Here is a 10,563-nt window from a genome sequence, read left to right as displayed (position 1 = left end):
GCCAAGGCATAAATCACAAAGGACCTACGTTTAACTTTTTAACAATAAAACACTACGCATAATTTTTTTTGGAACTAATTTAGCATCTGTTTTCTTTCAAAAAAAATTTAGCATATGTTTGGTCCATTCAATGTTACTTTCTCCCTTCTGTATTGTTTGAATACAATTAAAAAGTAGATACATATATAGTTAAAATAAAATAAACAAAAGGTATTTGCAAATTGCAATCCAAAAGAATGTAAGATCTTTTATGCATATAGTTGTTGAAAAACATATGAAGATAATATGTAAAATCTTTCATAAGCACTCGCTTAATACTATTATCTAAGTTTCTCGTATTGTGGTGAGCAACAAAGACAACCTTAAGTTTGCATTCTTACAAGGCTCCAAATCTTTATCATTTCAAAAGGAATAACGTATGCTTGCTCAATGTCCTAAAATTTCAAATAGAAATATTCATGTATACATGCTCAATGATAGACACTTACCACAAGTAATTGAGAATAGAAACTGCATTCTTCTCACTTGTATATATGATGTACACTATCTCTAACAATCTTGTCCCAATACGTTAGATATTTTGAACACAAAAAGAAAAGCGGTTAACATCGTGACATACTTTAGCCCTGTCAATTAGTTACATATGATTGTTGGAGAGAAAACATAAACCATTTTTGATAAATAAAGCATCCACTTTCAAACGAAAAGAACTTTAAAAGTTAAGTGTGGTATCTAAAATGAGGACCCCAAATCAAATAATGGATGAAACCAAATAGATTGAATCGATAGGTAACCCATATCTTTTTTTTGAACAAAATCATCACATACCAATATGTCCAGCCATATATTTTTAATATAAAATTTCGATGTCATACAATAACAACTTTTCCATAACTTTACATACCACGTAATGCATATAATCAAGGGGAAAAAACATATGATATTTTACATAATGCGTGTTTTATATTAATCATCAGTTACAATATAAATCAATAAGAATACATGTATATTAAAACCCTAAACAATAATCAGAAAGGAAAGATTGCATATGAAAACCCTAAATTGAATGTTGGAGATACCTGATTTTTTCTTTAGCGTGTTGACACAGCTACAATGGCAATCTTCGTCCATCCGATTTTTGAAACACATCGTCAGATTGAAACTTCAATTAAGAGTAACAATTGAAATTTAAATTGACGCATCCCTTTTATTGTTAATCCTATTTTTCTGGGTTTAGGATTTTTAAGAGATTGTATACAAAATTGAAACATAATAAAAGTTGAATAATTGAAAATCAACTTGATGCATCCCTTTTTGGGTTGGGTAGATGATTTTGAGAGAACATAAAGAACTTTGATTTTTGATTTATTGTTTATGTTGAGTTGATGTTGATAATGGTTTTTTGAAACATAATTAGGTTTTTAACTTGTAATTATGTTGCTTTTATGGGAGTTTTCTTTTTCACTTCCTATCTTAATTTGACGTTAGACGGGAGTTAAGGCTAAAGAAAAGATTGTAGCTGCCACGTGGCAGATTTTTAAAAAATCATTAGCATTAAGAACCTTACTTTATTAAGGAGGGAGATATAGCTAAAAATGTCGTGTCTGAGATTTATTTTAATGAGTATACATATTGTGCATTGAATTAAAAAAGAAAAGAAACTGTATAAATTTATTACAATCTATTTATGCCGCTGATCAATTTTCTTTTGAAACATGATATCAATACAAAAATACTTGCATGATCTTAAGATAATATATTATTGTACTATTTTGAGCTAGCATACATAAATACTACATAATAGTGCTAATTTTCTTTTCCATAGTTTTATATTGCTAATATATATAGATTTATATGTTGTAATTTAATTAAAATGATTACTTTTGAAGGTAAAACTTCCCACCGTACATAATGTATAATTATTTGTTTAATCGGTATATTTTTGATAAGGTGTGTTAAACTTTGTCTACTCTGGATTGTCACCATATTAATATCCAACTTAATTGTATGATATACTTAGTCATTGTCATGTATTGTCGAAAGTTTTTAAAACATGCGACTTGCTCTTGTTTGTTATATTCACAAAACACACAGTTAGAAAGATAAATTGTAGATAAGATTGTTATTATTTTCTTTCATAGCATAGTTTTTATTCATGTGTGGTTAAGAATTATAAAACATGTTGTTGATAAACATTAGATAAATACATACCCGACCCAGCATAATTTGTAAGTAAATCAAACAGGATCGAGTAATATATGGCTTATATATGTTTGATAATGATTGTTGATTTTGTTGAATCTCGAGCATATGGCTTATATATGTTTGATAATGATTGTTGAATCTCGAGCAGTAATAGCATGTTTTGTATTACCAAAAATTCTCTTAATTAGTTGTTCAATTTGATTCAAGCCTATATACTGGGTAACATAATTTAGGCCAAACGTGTAAGTGTGTCAGACATGATAATTTGACTATGCTAATGATTGGTTTTTATTTTTTAGAATAGTAGATAACATGAAAATTTTATTGTTTACACTAGATATGGTTTATAACGGAAATAATGCTAATTGGTTATAAATTTTATTCTTTACACCATATATGGTATGTCGGACAGAATTTTATTATTTACCTAATACTTTGTTCTTATATGGTTAGGGATTTTATATGCAGACCTTTTGTATGACAAATATTGATTATGTGCAATTAGCTAAATATATATTGTGATATGTTTGAATATGACCATTTGATTTTGGTAAAATTTGATTGAAGCATCATACGAATGAATAGCTTATGAGCCATGATAAGTCTCATCCTTATAACCGCAATATTGTTGCGTTTGTACAATTTGAATGATTTTTTAAGGATATCAGATGGAACAAGGCAATTGAAAATATTTATATATTTTTGTTATACTTGAATACATTTGAAAAGCTAATATAAGTGTGCCACTATAAAATATATAGAGATATTTGGATATATGCTATATATTTGCTTTTGGTAGCTTGATATTTCAAATATTGTTTTTTTTAATGTGATTCATTTATGAGGATGATATACTTTGTTTATCCTTTGAGTTATTAAGGTTTTTTAGCTTCACAAAATATACTAGATGATATTCAGAATGTTAAAAGTTAAAGTAGAGATAACATTGAGCTAATAAAATTTTGTTATGGATAATAAAATTTAAAGTGTAAATATATATTTTGTGGCTTGTATTAAAGCACATATGAGTATAAACGAAAGTTTATATACATTGATTGGTTGATTAATTGGCATGACCGGTTGAACCATCCCGAGTTAATGATGATGCGAAATATGTATAAGAACAACATGGTTCTTTAATTGATTATTTAGATTGTACTTATTTGCTCTATAAGAAAGTATATGTCAAGTAGCACTATAACAAAATGTATGTCAAGTACAATAAGGATTGGATTCCTTAAATTAATGGAACATATGCAAATGAGATGTTATGAAAGATCCAAAACTCAATTTAGGAAAAATAAGAATTTTTTTTTTCAAAAGATGTGTCGCATGTTTTTATACATGCGCCGCATTTTTGTTCAGACATTAAAACATGCGCCGCATGTATAAAAACATGCGCCGTATTTTTTGCTCAAAAGGCACCCAAACTTCAGACTTCCAAAAATGCGCCGCATATTGGCATCTGACAGCAAAAACATCCATTTTGACATTTCATACAACTAGTAAACTTTCTCCAATCATTTTCATACTTCAAACCAATTTGACAAACTTCAAAAATAGTTAAATACACATGACTTTACATTCCAAAGGCTTTCAAATGATCAGATGTGAAATTTACAACGAAACGGGTCATTTACCCATTTTGTCAAACAATCCAAAATCACCACATTCTTTTAGTTATAAGAGACTATGACACCAACTGAAAATTTGCAGAACTATATGTAACAAATCTTTACCAAAAACACTTTAAATGCATCAAGAGCCATTAGTCCAAAGGGGTCACTAAGGGTTCTATCATCAATACCATTTTATCGCAAATATGAAATACATCAAGCTTTACAATTCAACTTCAATCTCTATAGCACTTAACTTTGTTTCCACATCCGGGACAACCTATAAAAAGGGGTAAACAACTAAAAAGTAAGCAAAGCTTAGTGAATAATCTTACATTTGTTTATACACACGAAGGAGGGCAATACACAAAGGTCTATTGCATATAGCCTATGGAACCGTCGTACCATACTTATATACTCACCTTTGTACTAACGCATTACATGGATCCATATAAGCAAATGATTACAATCTCAATAAACAATATCAATGCTCCACATGTGCTATATATCAAATATCCCACATGGACTATGGCCACTACTTAGGCCCGTAATCAAAGACGGCCACTACTAAGGCTCAACGCCAAATCAATTACCACACACGAAATCCACCATCATATGGTAATTGACCCAAGGCATATATAAAAGTATGCAAGAAAACTCACCTCCTTCGCGACAACCAAACCATGATGACCACAAGAACGCAAATTACAAGCTTTAAATCTAGCAAATCAAATTACAAAACACATATAAGGTCATCCATCATATTCAAAGCTATCTAGCCATAGACAAACACAAATAAGTGTAACACCCATCATTTTAAAAACCTGGATTTTAAAAACTTTGCCAAACGGCGTTTAACAAAGTATCGGAAAAGGATCACTTTAAAACTATTCCATCCGTAACCGATGGTACCTTTATAAAATGGTGTTACTATTGTGCATCATCAAAACAATATAAATGAAATCCAAGTTATGGCACCAACATAAATGCCATAATTATTACATGTTCATAAATCATAAATGAAAGTAGCTAAGACATAAGGCTAAAAGTGGAAGTCTAAGTATTCAACAAACTATGCTAATCTTCTTTATTGCATCTACCCATCTCACCGAGCTAATCCTTTCCTAGCTCAAACCTGCTTATCCTGAAGGGCACAACATTTTCATAAAAGCAAGTGTTAGCTAATAAATTAGCTAAGTAAGATACACACACTTATAAAACGTTATTCATTTTACTTTCTTTTCGTCATATTTTACTTATCAAAACATAATCACATTACGTATCATCCACAACAATCATAGATAATCCCATCTTTCCTTATTCCCACATCCCAACACATCATATCATATCAACATATACATACAACTTAATCAACATGTCACGTCTTACATATCTCACATAAACATATCACATATATACGTATAGTACATGTAGAGTATTTACTCCTAATTGTGCCTATCCATCGTTAAATCATACGTCTTACATATCTTACTTAATCTCACGTCATATTGTAATCCCACGTCTTAGATTACATGTACATCTTTCTTACTATTCTTGTAATTATCTAAATCAACTTATTCTTACATCTTACATATTACGCACTAGCTTTACAACTAGCATGATTTCCTACGTCTTAACTTTTAGGAAAGGCAATGCCATTTCCATAGTATCCCGTTATGCTTTTAACATTGATGGTTAGTCACTCCACCCGGAAATACTAGTCCCACGTAACTATGCCGCAAGGAGCCACTCAAGTGACCACGTACGCACTAGTTTTACAACTAGCACGGGTTAAGCTTAACACTTCCCACGTCAATCTCACATATTTAGCTATAACATTTCCCACGTATTTATATCTTTCTTACTTTTTACACACTAACACTAAGGCTAGAATGGTTTCCCACATCTTACATTTTACTTTAACATTAGGCACAATCGTTACCTAATTAGTCCCACGTCTACTTTTGCATTTAATCTCACTAACGTGCACAACTCATAACATTTCCCACGTGTATCTAGTGAACTAGACATATCATACTTAAGTCCTACATACAAGCCATCACACATCAACATTAAGGCATGTCAACGACATTATCAACAACACATATCTTAAACATATCATGGCAACGTTATTGTTAGCATCATACTTCATATGTGTTTGGGGTAGAATTTTTACTGTCAGGATCTTGAATACATTTTACAGTTTAAGTCCTTTTATAATAACTTCGTAATACTATATGGAATTAGAAGATCCTTGATCCTGTATTGATATTTATATTCGTTAAATTTATGTTATCCTGACATGTAAGGATCTTGATCTCTTCAAGATCTATGATTGAACTAACGAATATACGTCCAGTATATTAGATCTCATTTGCAGGAATTAGGTCAAAGACACGTTTTATATTAAGAACGTGTTATAACGGCTAGTCTACCACTTCATCCACAAGAATCGGGATTGACAACTGAATTACTTGAAGAAGAATAGTTCTCAACGGTCATGTCAAGTCAAATCAGCGAGGAAGAGTTATTCAAGGAAGATCCCGGATAATTCGGAGATACGGTTCAACGTCTAGCTCTATAAATAGGAGGAAGGATTGATCTACACAAGGGTACGAACACGCACATTAACACTCTAACAACAACAACATCTACTCAGCAATCACCAACAACAACAAAGATCATTTCGAACTCGTTTTTAGAACAAACTCTTAGTTTAATTATTTTTGATAAGAAAACTTTTCTTTTTATTTGAAGATCCTTGAACACCAAACCCCACTTACAAATCTTCGGTTCATTAGTTGTCTAAAATCCTTTCTAAAATTATCTTAGGTAATTTTTGACCGAAACAATATGCACATATTTACTTCTACTTAAACATCATCATATCAACATAAATCATTTCAACATGCATATATTCCCAGACCCACAGAACCTCCCGCTTCACCCGAAAAACCCAACACACATAAGATAATCCGATTAAGAGGTTAATTAAAGAAAACCACATTTTGTTGTGCCTCCAGCGTGAGAAAAGTCATGTATCTTACCTCGTAGAAGCGCACAACAAATGATAACGTAAGTTACTGAGCTTTGCAAGTATTCCCGACTACCTATAATCATTAGACAACATAATGAGCTAACAAGTACCCACTTACTTATGGTCATGACTCAAGTTTAAAAACCTATAAAAATGACTCATGACAATGCTTTGATGCATCGGAGGTTCGTTTAATACTTAAAGGCTTACATAACTTGACGGAACTCGACATTTCCTCACTAAATTAACCTTTCTGGAAACTTGACATCATCATCATCATCTTTTAAAAGCATTATCAATAGAAAATAGACTCTCTCACGATTCCGCAGATAGCTTATTTGTCAAAAACGGAGTTACGGTTCAAAAGTTATGGCCATTTGAAAATTCTGTCGCTATTGCGTCGCAATGAGAAAATTGCGTCACAACTTAAGTCACTGTTTTTGGGTTGCGCCGCAACTAGCCCCGATTCTGCACAAACCTCATTGTTTAACCTCCAAAACTTAACCAAACACACCCCAAACGACCCCAAACCTTATGAACGACTTTTGAACCTCAAAATTCATCATTTTAAGACCATAATGATGCAATGAAATCATTGATTAACTCCTACTTGATTTGCATCACAATAACAAACGTTTTAGGTTACCGAATCGATTAAAACTCACGATTTTGACTCCAATTAACCCTCTAAAGACCTAGATCAGTTATGAAACGAATCAAGGGATTGAAAGGACATGAAATCAATGTAATAATATCTTAAATACCTGTAGATTACAAGAAGGATGCAAACTATGGATCAAAACCTCTTCAAATAACTAAGAAACAATCGTAACACGCAAGAATTGATCAAGGGAAGGGAGGGGGCGGCCTAGGGCTTGGAGAGGGAAGAATGAGAACTGAAAGTTGTGTTTTCATTAACCCTAATGACCCCTTAACCTGCTGGAACAACTTTCTAGGCTTGCACTTAGGCCCCTCAGCTTTAAATCTTCACATTTAAGGCTTAAAGAACTTAACGGGAATAACTACTGACACATTTAACACATCTTAATCATCTTTGACATCTTAAACATATTAGCATATACATCATTAAGGCATTGAAGCCTTCCACATGTAGCATTTTAATCATATATAAGCATTAAATCTCTTAGAGACTTAATGGACATGTTGTGTTGACTTAATGACTCAAGTCAACCGTTAATTAAAATGTTCGGGATTTTACAATAAGTCACTAGCAATTCTTACCCTATTTTCATTCTCATATTATCCTTGAGTTGGGTTATTTCAAATTCCCAAAAAATCCATCTTTCATTTTACTAAAAAAAATCTCATTTTATCCACCACATAGTAGTCATGCCAACTCATTCAAAATCGCTAAATCTTCATTTTGACCATAAGACCATTCGTAACCGTTCACCTTTTCACCTACACTTTTTTCAGCCACATCAACATCACCTTCTTATTTCTTTCACCTTCTATTTTCCCCCTTAACCATTCATCTATCATTTGGTGCCTACTTTTATTTAATTAAAAACACAATACCTTTACAATTAATACTCCACTATCCAATCAAAATAAAATATCTAATATACAAACAAAAAAAATGGACCCACACTCTCCTTTTCACCCTAGGTGAAGAGTTTATCCTACCCTTTTCACCTTAAGCCTTCACCTAACCTCCACAACCATTCACCTTCATGCTTAGTCATTTCACCTAAGGGTTTCACCTAGGCCTTACAAATGGTCTAATGGTCACCAACAAATCTAATAAAAAAAAACAGTCATGTAACACTATAACCATATACTATATTACAATTGGAAATTGGGAAAATAATGGCAAAATCATCATCTCTAAAAAAAAAATCAATACCTAAGCTCAATAACAATGTAACCAATATATATGTAATGGGTCATATAATAACTACAATGCATGACCCTAAATTTATCAATAATATAGAGTTCTTAGACAAAATACCCATTTTCTCCAAAAACCCCAATTCAATCAAAGAGCAAGAACCCTAATTTCATTAGTAACAAAATAACCTAATTCATACCTTGAATGAATAATATAAAGTGAGAAGATGGAAATGTCACTAGTTTTCTTCCTTCTCTCATCTAATTAGTCCATACTCACACTCTAAATTTCCAAATTAGCTTGTTAGAAATCTTGGAATTATTATTAGTGTTATTATCACCAAAAGAAGGACTTGATGTAATAAAGATTGAAAGATTGTTTATTAATTACTTGGAGGATTTCTTGATTAGATGGAATAAAGATTACAAAATTTCTTAGAAGTAATTGGAAGAAGAAAGTAAAGATTGTAGAAGTTGATGTTGAAGATGTGTTCTCAAAATGAAGGAGAAATTTGGCTGGCACTTTCTCAAAGTGCCACGCCCTTACTTTTTTTAGTGGGTTAAAATACCCGATAGCCACTAAGGTTCCAACCAAAATAATCTCATATTCAAAAATAAAATACTAGAAAATTATTTTAAAGATAAAACTATATTAAAGGTTAATTTTCATTGGTTTTAAAAATTCGGGATGTTACATGTAAGTAGACTTGTACATCGTCCAAAATACCATTTAGTGTTTTAAATCGATGCATCGTCTAAATGGGTCACTAAAGTCGCAACATGATGTTTGCGTAATTAATTGCCTATCTTGTATGATTGAAAGCATGTTCCATATTGTATTGGCAATAATGATTATTGGGAGTAAATGAAAAACTTTAGTTCCATATGAATGACTCCCACTGCGGCGTAGTGGGACTTACTGCACAGGAACTTTTTGAGAAAAATCCATTTTTCCTGCACATGACTTCACAAATCAACTTGAACATCCATTTAACTCAAAACCTGACATGCCCTTGCAAAAGTTATATATACACATCGTTGTGACCAAAATATAATACGACCCGAAAGCCAAATTATCCGACTTGACGAAATGGGTCGATGACCCAAAACGTTAATCAACTAAACACTTGCAATATATGCAAAAACAACGACTAACTAGGTACATGACATCAATTCAAGTTTTACACCAAAAATAGATTTGTTCCATCAAACAAGACTTGTATCAAGAGCCAATTGGGTCAAAAGGATCGTCTACCCAAGTTACCCACATTTGCCAACCTTGAGATGGCTAAAACCTCCAACTTGACCTTCACTCGATTACTTCCTTGCCCTTGCTACTACCAACTCCTATAAAAGAGTTAAACAACTAAAACGTAAGCAACGCTTAGTGAATGCATACACATACAATCATAATCATGTCATTTCAACTTTGTGCATCAAGCACCATATAAGCCTAGCAAGCTAGCCTTTTCATACAAATCAAACAACATACATTCATTTTCAACATGGCCATGGACAATTTGGCTAGTAGGAATTTACCCACCTACTAGCTCTTGCATACAATATGACTAGTAGAAATTTACCCACCTACTAGTTCTCAAAATAAATCAACAAATGGGTCATAGGAATTTACCAATCTACTAGTTCTCAAAATAAATCAACAAATGGGTCATAGGAATTTACCCACCTATGACCTCTAATAACAAGAACATGATTATATGCATATAAACTCACCTCAAACTTGGCTAGTTGACACAATAAGGCACCTATACATGAATAAACACATAACATCTATGAGTAATACAAAACTCACTCTTTTGCAAGTATCTACTTGCATTCATAAATCCCATCACT

This window comes from Erigeron canadensis, chromosome 1, assembly GCF_010389155.1.
Source record: "Erigeron canadensis isolate Cc75 chromosome 1, C_canadensis_v1, whole genome shotgun sequence".
Taxonomy (NCBI): domain Eukaryota; kingdom Viridiplantae; phylum Streptophyta; class Magnoliopsida; order Asterales; family Asteraceae; genus Erigeron; species Erigeron canadensis.
Note: the sequence above shows the minus strand (reverse complement) of the source record.